This window comes from Talpa occidentalis, unplaced genomic scaffold, assembly GCF_014898055.3.
Source record: "Talpa occidentalis isolate TD23 unplaced genomic scaffold, MPIMG_talOcc4v2.1 talOcc4.14, whole genome shotgun sequence".
Taxonomy (NCBI): domain Eukaryota; kingdom Metazoa; phylum Chordata; class Mammalia; order Eulipotyphla; family Talpidae; genus Talpa; species Talpa occidentalis.
In genome coordinates this window covers 34220682-34233240 of record NW_023601433.1, presented here as the reverse complement: position 1 = coordinate 34233240, position 12559 = coordinate 34220682, and the positions used below count along the sequence as shown (strand labels likewise).

The 12559-nt window shown below is 43.9% G+C and overlaps 1 protein-coding gene across 3 annotated transcripts in view; it reads right to left on the bottom strand.

Annotated features, from left to right (window-relative positions):
* Window positions 1-12559, bottom strand: part of CHML (CHM like Rab escort protein) — a 33926-nt gene that overhangs the window by 3640 nt on the left and 17727 nt on the right. The window contains exon 1 of one of the 3 annotated variants that reach the window (XM_037510285.2): window positions 5832-6069. The exons of the other annotated variants lie outside the window; for them this stretch is intronic. The gene's annotated coding sequence lies outside the window, so the exon portion shown is untranslated. Of the gene's footprint in view, window positions 1-5831; window positions 6070-12559 lie in introns of those variants that run through there. 3 annotated transcript variants of the gene reach the window in all.

The window sequence follows — 12559 nt, the reverse complement described above, 5'->3', positions numbered from 1 at the left end:
AAACCCTAAATAACTGTATCTCAAGATTAAAGTTCTATCTAAACATCCTCTACCAAGATGAATATACACTCTTCTTGTTTTAAAGGGATAGAAAATGGTAGGGAAGGCACTGCTGTTAACTTTGAACATAACCTGTTACAGTCCACATGCAGAAAATCTGTGTGGCACTAGAGGTACTAGTGCCAGAGGTAGGACAGTCAAAGTGGCTAAGAGGCACATTTTCTCAGACACTTTAGACTAAAGCATGATACACACCACATGTGAGGGGGCCTTTCTATCACTCACCATTACACAGTGTGAGTTATCTGTGCTCTGATTTTGCCTACCACTAAACTTAACCGAAACTTAGATCAGTGAAAACTGGGCACACCTAGACTAACATGACTATTTTGGGTAGCTGTAAAATTCAAAGGAAATTTATTAAATTGATTAATTCACTGAACTAATAGTTTAAGTGAACAAGGGCAATCTCAATAGCCCTGTCTAGTAAAAACCTCTCTCAAAGATTATGAAGTATCTACTTGTTTTCAGCATTCCCTGAGAAACAAGGAATTGAGCACAGAACGAAGCTGTTGTCTGGCCTGCTCAGATATGTATGGATGTCTGAATTACTTATTTTGCCTTCTCCCCACAGGGTATGCAGAGGAAAACAGAACCCACACAGGTATATGAGGAAGTGTAACCACATCACATGCTTATTTTTGGCTAAGAAGTGGATAGAGTTGTGGGTGAGAGTAAGAGAAGCAGATATATGTTTAAATGCTTCAACCAGGCACCTCCTAACCTACAAAGATATTAAAGGCAGCTTCAAAATAGAAGGACAGGACAACTTTTTAAAAATTATTAGCTCAACTAAACTGTAACAGAGACAGAAAAATGGACGGCTGAAGAGAAACTGTTAAGAGTGGATTCCGGGAACATTCATTCACACCGTGGGTTAGCCGCAGATCAAGAATAGGATACACTATCTTGTCATCAAGTCAGTGGTCTTTCCACTTGATACGGCAGCTTCTTCAGAAGCCTCTCGAACAAACATCTACTTTCAACATTTTAAAATTTCTTCCCTCGTCAATACTCCATAATCAGTTTTTCCTAGTAATAATAGTGGGAGAAGCACCTTCCCTTTCTTCATCTTTAACCCTCACCTAGAAGAAAATTTTTGGAATTTATTTCAAAGAAATTCTTAGTCTTTGCTAAGGATTTATTTTTTTAAGATTTATTTATTTATGCATAGAAGAACTGGGGTTCAAGCCAGAGGTGTGGGGTGTGTGTGTGTGAGAGGATTTACCAGAGACAGAGTGGGGAACAGAATAGGCAGACTAACTGAGGGGAGCAGTGGGCCAGACAGGAGAGGTCTGCTGCGCCATGTGGGTAGCTCCCTGGCCGGGGATCAAACTCGTGCTGCAGAAGCTGCGGACAGCATCACAGAGCTGTGCTCAACCCCCTGTGCCACCAGAGAGGCCCTGCTAAGAATTTTTAAAGCTCCATCACAACCCCATAATTGACTTGCTCCCAGAACTTAAAACAGGTCTCTGAACCTCATGCCTCCTGAATTTCTACCTGTAATTAAAAAACAAGATAATGTCATGGTTGAAAGCACCAACTAAATGACCAGAGAAGTAAGAACAGCTGTCAGGCAACGTAGCACAAACATTTCTAGCAATCTTATAAAATTCCTTCTGATTAGGTTAGGTCCTGATCAAGAATGAAGAAGGTGGAGGGAAAAGGATGGAAAAGACAATACAGCCTGCCCTGCAGGGTCACAGAAGATGAGAAAGAAGGTGACTGCTGATGCTAACCAAGAACTCAATATACCCTTGTTTTCAAACTCGCAGACACAGAGTTGGGATAGAAATAGAATCTTCTAGCACAGAAAAAGCGATTCTGGAAAATAAACTTTCATGTCTGTGACTTCTAACACCTGTTGCCCACCCTAGGGGCCATTAGTGACAACACTTTAGACCTGAAATGGAATCACCCTCTTTAGAACTTAGCACTAAAAAATTGCCTGATTGGTATTTTCAGTAATTATAAAGACGGTCCCCACACAGCCATATATATATATATATATATATATATATATATATATATATATCGCAACACCTATATATATTTATAGCCCCCTTCCAAGTTTCAAATACTTGTACAAATGAAATGCTCATATTAATGCTTTTTGGGGAGGAGAGAGGTAGTATAATAATAGAATCATTGAGGTAATCAAACAGATGAAATCTATGACTTTTGTTTCCTTCAAAATATCAAAAAATGAAGCCTAGCATATAATAATATTTAGGTTCATTACAATATAGGAGGTTGGTGAATAAGCAAATAGTATTGATGATACAAAGATTTTGTTCTTAAAAACCTGCCAAGATAAAAGCCATAATTAAATTATCAGTGAATTTCAGGATTTTTTTAGAGAAGAAATTTAAGAATCAGAAACATACATTTCTATTTGAAATCTGTACAAATGAAATTTCGGAAACACATATAAAAAAGGTCATTTCTTTCCCACCCTTAAATCATGATTTTGTAATAATCTGATCATCTTTCACAATTTAAAGTCTCAGTGAGACATAATTATATGTTCCAGAGGATTAGGAATATTGTTGAAACAAATCTTCAATTAACAATCAATTGTAGGGGCCTCCCTCCTTGGTGGCCCAATGGGTTAAGCATCAGCATTGCGAAGCTGAAGCTTCTACTAAGCAGGAGCCCAACCCACATGGTGCAGCAGACCTCTCCTCTCTAGCCCCTTGCTCCCCTCAGCAGTGTATTTGGGTCAATCAGCCTGTTCTGCTCCCCACTCTGTCTCTGGTGAATCCTCTCACCCACCCACCTGCACCTCTGGCCTACACCCCAGTTCTTGTATGCATAAATAAATAAATCTTTTAAAAAATCAAGTTTATTTTAATGATATCTACTGGCTGCACAGCTAGTTGTTCAGGAGAGTTGGGGTTCTAAATCTAAGCCATTTGTAATTGCATCTTAGATTTATAAGAAGAATATGATGAAGGACAAGAATAGAAAGAAAAACTAAAAAAGGAGGTACTGCAAGACCAGAACCCTGGCTCACACAAGGAGGTGGGGGCAGAAGAGATTAGCATAACCAGTTGCAGAAACTAGTACCCTGAGGGACCACACTAGTATCCCGAGGCACAGTCTAAAGATATGGAGATTGAGTCCAACAGACCCCCAAAGGTAAAGATTTGGAGATTGAGCCCATTGTAGAATCTCCAGGTCCCTCTCAAATTCTGCATAGTTATCCAAAATTAGCAACCAACTGATGATAGCTCCCAAGGAGTGGCCCCTCCCAAAAAGAAGACTATCCGTGCCGACTCTGCACTGGCTGGGGCAGCAATCGCACTACCCACTATGCAGGTGCCTCTTTTCACCAACTCTCTCTCTCTCTGCAGGGCAGGAGCCTTCCTGACTGCTGGTGACCTGTCAAGGCCACCCGCCTGCAACCATGTAGGCCTCTCTTAGCAAACCTGTCCCTTTTGGGACAGCTCTTCCAACCTGCTTGTGTCTATGCAAGTGTCTTTCACTGTTTTATCTCTTCCCTAATAAACCTGCCCTTTAAATATAACTAATGTCTCTGTCTCATGGAGAAACTTGCCTGGGAAACTCGCTGCGTGTCGCTGAAATGGGAGCTCTGGTGAAACCTTTTCCAGAGTGAACCCAAGGACCCCGCACTCCAAACCCACAGACTCCAAAAAACGACAACACAATGTAGTAAAATTAGTTTATGGAGTACATGCATATTTGCATTCTAAAGACCTCAATAAAAATAAATGTTCACTTTCTAGGAAGCATTCAAAGGTTTACACCTTTAAAAAAAAATTATACATTGCTTCTTTTTCAGGTTCCTACTTATTTTAGGAAACAAATAGCATAGGAATTAAATCTCTTCTCATCACCCTCTTCAACTTTTATGTTACTTTTTTTAATCTCTTGACTCTATGATCAGTCCTTTCTTTCCTCATGTAAAAGTCCTTGTTTCATGCCCTGTAGAATTCTATTAGTAATCTAGAGAGGGCCCGGGGACCAGACGGGACTCAAGGAAAAACTTTGCAATAATTTGCCATTCAAATTTATTGTTCTCACTGGCTGGCAAACAAGTAGTTAAAAAATGTGACAGCTAGGGGCCTCCCTGGAAGCTGTCCACAGCTTCTACCTCTTGGTTCGATCACCACCCGCCGGGCAGGCGAAGGTCCCACTTGCCATGCAGACCTCTCCTGGCGCCCACTGTTCCCTTAGCAGTGTAATTCATCACTCTGCCTGTTCTACTCTCTGCTCTGGCCCTGGTGAATTCTCTCACCCTCCAGCGCCTCTGACTGTACCCAGTGCTTGTATAAATAAATAAATAAATCTTAAAAAAAAAAAATGTGACAGCCAAATAAGGGTTGGTGGGGGGGGGAAGTAATAATAAAGTGAAAATCAAAATCAACACGCAACTATAAACCAGAAACATTCTGCAGAGCAGGGAGAAGGTAGTAGCATCAAAACGGGTGGGAAGAGCATAAGGGACTATGGTGATGGTACACGTGTGAATTGGTGGTGGGAATTCCATGGGGGCTATACCTGAGATGATAAAGCGAAAGAAAAGAAAAGAAAAGAAAAGAAAGAAAAAGAAAAGAAAAAGAAAAAAAAAGAAAAGAAAAGAAAAGAAAAGAAAGAAAAGAAAGAAAGAAAGAAAGAAAGAAAGAAAGAAAGAAAGAAAGAAAGAAAGAAAGAAAGAAAGAAAGAAAGAAAGAAAGAAAGAAAGAAAGAGAAAGAAAGAAAGAGAAAGAAAGACATAAAAATTATATAAAAATAATTTTTAAAAATGTGATAGCTTTAGGCCTGGACACCTGCTGCCATCTATTTCCTGAGTTATCTTTCCACAGCTTATCCTGGTGGTTACTATGAGGGAAAGAGGAGTTAAAAGACCCAGAAGAAAGAGTCACAGACCAGAGACGTTCAACCTAGAGCACTGCACACAGGACAGTAGCCAGGAGATGTGCAGGTGGAGATGGTCAGGAGCCCTCCAACCCAGCTGTAGCTGACTCGTGCCCACGATCAACAACAGTAATGAACTTTAGCCAGTCCACCCTCCTTGCTTTCTCAGCCAATAAAGTTTAAGTCCTGTGTTCTCAAACTCCAGTGCTAAAACCTATATATTGACCCCATCCCAGGCACGTCCCAGAAAGAAAGCACTATTTCATGCTTTCTCTAACCAATGACCTTGCCTGCCCTCACTGGTATCCATGGATTCCTCTTTTCAGTTTTGACCAGAGAGTCTCAAGAGCTTGTTTGCCAGCCTGGCCCGAGGGCAGGACCCTTTGGCCCATTGCTCTGATTCTTGCGGGTGGTGCAGCGGCCAGCAGGCAGGCTGCTAGTTTATCTGCCTGTTTTGATGGAAGGATCGGATTAGGCTGAGGGCCTCGGCCCCATTCTCTCATCCGGTGGCATTAGGAGATGAAAACAGAGAAATGAGATGAGCTGGACCGCTAGAGACAGGAGTTGGAGCCAAAAGTGGTGCAGGGGCTCAAGGTAAGCTGGGGTTAGGTTGGGCTGGGGTAAAGAGGTACAGAGGCCAGGTCCGCATGGAGCAGGATAGAGGTAAAGTAGGGAAGAAAGCAGGACCAGCAGCTTGGGGAGAGGTCGCGAGGGGAGGCGTGACTAGTGCACAGCGAGTTGGCCAGATGAGGCCCTGTGGGAACCATTTGGGAGGCGGGGGGACTGAGTGGCAAGAGGACGCAGACGGTGGCAAACCAGGAAATAGGATTTTGCGGGAGGTGGGGGGAGTGCGGGGGAGAAAGACGCTTTCTCTTCCCAGTCCCACTCACCCAAGAGGTTGCTGCGTAACCCGTGGCCCGCGCTGTCCGGGCCAGCTCAGGCAGAACGCGAACGTAAAGGTGACCCCGAGGACGGACAGCAGGCAGTCGGGAGCTGGATGTTTACGGGGAAGCAGTGGGTGGGTGTGAGGGGGACGCGGGAACGTGTAGGAGACGAGCGCGGGTTGGTGCCCGCGCCCCACAGCCGAGCAGCAGAGGCGGGGCTCGCCGGCGGGCGCCGGGCTGAGAGGTGGCGGGGGCTGAGCGTCCCCTCCTCCCTCCCAGCAGCCCGGGCCTCGGCGCCCCGGCCCCACCCGCTCCCAGCAGCGCCGGCCGCCGCCGCGGTTCCCAGAGTGTCGGGCCCGGCGCTGGCGCTCTCAGCCGGCGGAGGTGCTCTGCCTACGGCGCAGCCATCCAGGGCGCGGGTCCGCCCGCGTCACTCCCGCCGCCCGCGTCACTCCCGCCGCCCGCGTCACTCCCGCCGCCCGCGTCACTCCCGCCGCCCGCGTCACTCCCGCCGCCCGCGTCACTCCCGCCGCCCGCGTCACTCCCGCCGCCCGCGTCACTCCCGCCGCCCGCGTCACTCCCGCCGCCCGCGTCACCGGCCCTTCCTTCCGCAGTGCCTCCTGGCCCCGCCCCCTCCTGGCCCCGCCCTTTAACGGGCGTGCCCTCGCCGCTCCCTCCGCCCCTCGCGAGCCCTCAGAGCCCCGCCTCTTCCCTACGTAGGCGACCACCTTGCCCGGCTGTGCTCTCCACGTGGCCCCCGCCCCATAGCCCCACCTCCTTGCGAGCCACGCCCTCCCGCCCAGGCCCCGCTTAGATAAAACTGTGGGCAGTCAAATCTACTGCAGTGGCTGCTCACACCCCACCTCCTCTCTCCCAAGTGGAAACCAACATGTCCTTTCACTCTGTCACTCACTAATTTACGCTTTCACTCATTCATATAATTTATGACCTTCTTCTGTTCCTACTATGTGCTATCCATAGGGTTGGATGAGGACCTCCCTCTAAAACATTTCCCCTTCCCAGGAAGCTGTAATGACTCACCTGTAGCCTAAATGGCACTCCCATCTCACAAGGACAGTGAAAGTCCCAGACTGGACCCATAGCCCTGCCAATTGTCCTTCCTGTCCTGATGTAAAGTAATGATAGATAGGGCCTGTTAGGGGCCTGTCAAAGTCTTTCACTGGCAGCGATTGCCTCTAAAACCTCAACCTACATCTAGCAGGTATAGAGGTAGGTACTTGATTTAGAACAGAATATATTTTGCACTTGGCCTTTTCTCTAATAGCATGAAAAATATAGTACGAGTCAAATATAGGTTGTGAATGTGACCACACTCTGCAAGTGCTGCACTGCTGTTCCTGCGCAGTCCCTAACAAGGCCCCAGTACAGCCCTAGGTAAAAGAAATTGCCATAGAGCTTGCAGCCCCAAGTCCTGTTTGAGTAGGTGGACTAAGTCATGGACTGAAGAGTCCTGTCCCAACATCCTGTCCAAACAATTTAACCCACCACAGGTACCATAAGGCGCCTTGCTAAACAAAGAGTGTTAGATCCTAACAAATGATTACTTCAAAATTTCCTGGAGGGAGAAGGCCAAAAACCCCTGTGCTTAGTTGAAAAGTAACCCTTCTGGAATGTAATCTGTGTGTGCATGTGCCCAGGTGCTGGATCCCAGCTCAGGTGAACAGGGTTGAGGAGGAATCCGACTGAACCGAGGAAATAGAAATGACAGACACAAAATAGAGTTTAAGAGAAGCAGGACTCAGGGTGCAAGGCTTCTCATTGGTGCTCAAGTGTCCTGAGTGCCCAGTGTAACTTGTTTTTATTGATAAAAACTGCTCCCCTCCCTCCTGGTTAGTTACTAGACAATAAAGCATTCTCTTAGCATTTGGCCTTGTCTGGGCACACATTTAGGCACACATTCACCGCCAAGTTTCTGTACAATCAGGTTATTCTGTTTCTTTTCTTTTATACATATTGTAGATATATATATATATTTAAAATTTCTTTTTTATTATTTTTATATATATATTTACATCATTTTTCATTTTTGCACAATGTATGCATTTTCATCTTGGTTATATTCCCCATACAATTCCCAACCCCCCCTTATTTTGAACCTAATCCCTCCTCCCCCATGCTAACCCCCCAGCGAGTCTTTGGTTTATAGTTGCTTGTTGATTTTGATTTTTACTTTATTATAATTAGTCTTTTTCCTGGTCCCTTATTTAGGTTTTCTAGATTCCTGTTATGAGTGAGACCATCCAGTATTTTTCTTTTTCTTTCTGGCTTATTTCGCTGAACATGATCCCTTCCAGCTCCATTCATGTTGCTGCAAATTGCATGCGTTTATCTTTTTTGAATGGTGAGTAATATTCCATGGTGTATATGTACCACATCTTCTTGATCCAGTCATCTATTTTTGGGCATTTGGGTTGTTTCCATAGCTTAGCTATTGTAAATAGTGCTGCTATAAACATAGGGTTGCAGGTGTCCTTTTGAATTAATGATTCTGTGTCCTTTGGGTAAATACCTAGAAGTAGAATTGCTGGATCATATTCTGTTTCTTTTCTAATCTAGTTTGTCCTCCAGACATAGTTTCGCAGACAAAAGAAAGAACACCCCAATCTGTACACAGGGCAGTCTTCCGACCCGAGCTGATCAGTCTTTTAGCCATGCCCAGTCTTCCAGCCACCACCCTGATGTTTTCCTTGTCTCAGCACTTTATGCCTTAGGGGTCTCCAACACTCAGGCATAGCCCAACCCAGAACAAAACTATGAGTCTGCTCTCCTCTGCCTTGCCTCCTTTAAATAGCTCCTCCTAACTTCTTTTGTGGAGGCAGGCTAATTTTCATTTCCAGCAGTGGTTCCCTGGTGCATGAACCTCTAATAAAGCCTTGCCTATTACAACTGCACTAGAATTCTCTGGTTAATTCTTTCTGGAGAGGGCAAAGGACCCACTCTTTTGGGTCATAGTCTATAACAGCCCCACAGGAGGTCAGAAGTCCTGAGCTAGAACCTGCAGGCTGTCCTGGGTCCTGATGACCAACTTGGTGTTTATGGAAGTAAAATAGTCTAGTTTAATTAAACTGTGAGTTGGTGGGAAGAAGCTATATTTGCTTTAACAACTGATGTATTTCCTGGCCTTTTGCTTTGAAGTTTCACCTGACAGAAGGGGGGGAGTTACTTTGTACCCAGCTTCAAACAGATGGGTTGTATCCTAGTTGGCAGTAATCCCTCACATTTTGTTTCAGCAACCCTGATATGCCCCATCAGATTAACAAATGGGTATATTTCAACACCAATCTCTTGCCAAATCTTGACCATATATCTTGGCAAAAGTCTTGATTGAAGCCAAATATCCTTGAAAGGAGTGGAGGCCCTGGACCTGTGTGCAAAGTTAACAGAGGCCCAGACAACAATCAGGATCTCATTACACACTCCTGGATGAAAAGCTAAGATGTTAGTAAAACATAACAATGTATGAAGAAACAGGATACACAGAGTAGCCCTGCCCATATACATTATGGCCACATCCCCCTCTATCTCTTTTACAGCTCCCCTCAGGCAGACAGCCCCAAAACTTTCCTTTCCAGGCTTCTTCCCTTATGCATGAGTCTAATCTAATAAGTCTTGTCTGGATGCTGTCTGTCTTGCCTTCTTGTTAAATTCTTTTACATGGAGCCAGAACCTACAAAGGAGAACCCTGCAGTCTGTAACAGAAGAATAAAGGAATTGCCCTCTCTGAAGATGTTTATGCTTCCCTCACCTGTTCAGAAGAGCAATAAAGAATGACTAGTTTCATTGAACCCCCAGTCCAAATTCCTTAGAGGAAAAAAAAATAATCATGGAGCGGTGTGGGTGTCTGTCTCTGCGAGGGTGCATGGAGCAGTAAATGGAGGGGCAGTGTGCTCTGCCTTCAGAAATGTCTTTTTTTTTTTTTTTAAGATTTATTTATTTATTTATACAAGCACTGGGTACAGTCAGAAGCGCGGGAGCAGGAGCGAATTCACCAGAGCCAGAGCGGGGAACAGAACAGGCAGACTGACGAAATACACTGCTGAGGGGACCAGCGGGCACGGCAGGAGAGGTCTGTCGCGCTATGTGGGACCCTCTCCGGTGGCCAGGGATCAAACCGGCGCTGCAGAAGCTGCAGGCAGCTTCATAGCCCAGCGCTCAACCATTGTGCCACCAGGAGAGGCCCCAGAAACGTGTCTTTATGAGACTATCCAACCCACCCACCCACCCTCTTCTTTAAAAATTAATTTATGTTTCATATTTATACAAGGATTTAACAAAATATGTATGTATAATGTGCAGTATTTTCAATATGGTGTTTAGTTTACAGTAAGTTCTCAATAAACATTAGTAGAACGATGGACTTACCGTGTATTTTTTCTAAAGTATTCATTTCACTTACTCATTCATTCTTTGGTTCTGTTCTCATAAAGCTTACTTTCTGGTGGAGTTGGGAGAGCAGGGGACAATCAAAACAATAAATTTTTAGTGTAGCAAGTGGTAGTATGTGTCATAAAGAAAAGTAAGATAGAGAAAGGGTAAAGGAGAGGGATGGAAGTGGTACTTGTTTTGCATGGGATAATTAGGGTTACCCTCACTGAATCCTGCATATGTATATGTACTGGTGACTGTATTCAGACTTCTTGACATGTTGGAGGAAAACCGATATCAATGTGGCTGAAGCAAAATGAGAATTAAGAAAAAAAGGGCAGAGAGATGTGTCAGTGACTTGCCAAATTTTGCAGGACCTCGGTCATTTTAATAAAATGACTTTGGACTCACTGTATCCTTCTGAATGGACTGTCCTTTATTTATTTGTAATTTTAATCATTTTTAAATTGATTTGCCACTTCCTTACAAAACTATATAATTTTGTAAGAGGAACAGTGAGGGTAACCTCTGAGACAGTGAGGGACACACATAGCCGCCAACTCAATGGCAGAAATGAGCTTTCCAGACTCCAGATGCTGAGCAGGGTCTAAAGGATCAGGGAAAAATGGATGAGAGCTAACCTTTTGGCAGTTGAAATCATTGGAAGGAGGGATATTCACAGAGAAGCTGCCAATTTACCACACACTTGTGTGGCTTTGACTTGGACCTTAGTTTCTGTCCAGCAGACACTACCTGAGGTAGGACAGATGGGATTTGCCCATGTACCAGACTATAATATTCTTTCTCCTTCTCTTCCCTCTTCTCCTCCTCTTTGTATCTGCCTCTCTCTCTCTCTCTCTCTCTCTCTCTCTCTCTCTCTCTCTCTGTCTGTCTTTCTCTTTCTTTCCCCCTCTCTCTCTCTCCTCTACTCCCTGTACTGTTTTTTTCTCCCCATGTGCCCACCTTTGGGTAGTATCTTGCATTCTTAAGGATGTGGTTGAGGGAACACAAACTGTATAAACTGTTCTTCCAGAGTTTGTCCTGTTTCAGTTTTGGAATTGCAACTTCCTATCTCCACACAGCCTATGTGCTCATGCTTCACTTACTCATGATCAAAGCTCCAGTGACACTGGGCCCTGGTGGTGCAGTGGTTGAGCCCTGGGCTGCGAAGCTGCCTGCAGCCTCTGCAGCGCCAGTTCGATCCCTGGCCACAGGCAAGGATCCCACATGTTGCGCAGACCTCTCCTGCCGCGCCCACTGCTCCCCTCAGCAGTGTACTTGGGTCCTTCTGCCTGTTCTGCTCCCCGCTTTGGCTCTGGTGAATCCTCTCACCCTCCTGTGTGCTTCTGACTGTACCCAGTGATTGTATAAATAAATAAATAAGCAAATAAACAAACAAATAAATAAATAAATCTTTAAAAAAAAAAAAAAAACTCCAGTGACACTAACCTCTCCTTCCCCCCTCCTTTCTTCTAGTAACTGCCATATTTATCAGAGTCAAGAATAAATTTTGCAGTGTTTTAGCATTGTCCTTTAGAATATGTATACATAGGAGAGGGGATTTCTTCAAGCCTAGTGTATTGAGGGATCTCTCCCAAGCCAGAAAAAGGTCCACCCTAATATCCTTTTACACTGAAGCATTAGGTCATCATAATCCCTTTATTCCTAAAAAGTCCTTTGAAATGTATGGGAGAAAGGCAAAAGGAGACACGTTTTATCTGCCATTCCCACTAAGAATCACTGATAACTGCATCAAGCATATGAGAGCTGAGAAAAAACTTCAATCTTAATCAAGTAATCTTCCAAGAGCTGAAATCCATTCTTCCCCAGTGAGAAGCAGAATAGCCCACACAGAAAATCTGATAAAATATATTTGTATTTTCTTCTGCCTTTTGTAATGTAATTTTAGGGATGTAATAAAACTTTATTATAAAGGAGAATCTGGTATTACCTGAGGTTCTGAATGTCAATTATTCTTGTGCATATATCTCCTCAGATATGTAGGAATCAGCTTAAAGTGTAAAGTGGATATCTGTCCATATTTTCCTTCCCAATAGTATCTTTGTTTAAAAATTACAGCCTATGCATTTACACACACATATAATATATATTAATATAATATATATTTTTAATATATATTATTATATATTTTATATAATGTTAATATATATTATTATATATTTTACATAATGTATAATATATAATAACATATTAATATAATAATATAATCTCCACTCCAATACCTATTTCAGTGAAATTTTGGCAAACTCAGGCCAACCAATACATTTGTAAGTTTCCTGGAAGTATGTATAAAGAATGACAGATCAGAATAAAATGTCATTTGCAAT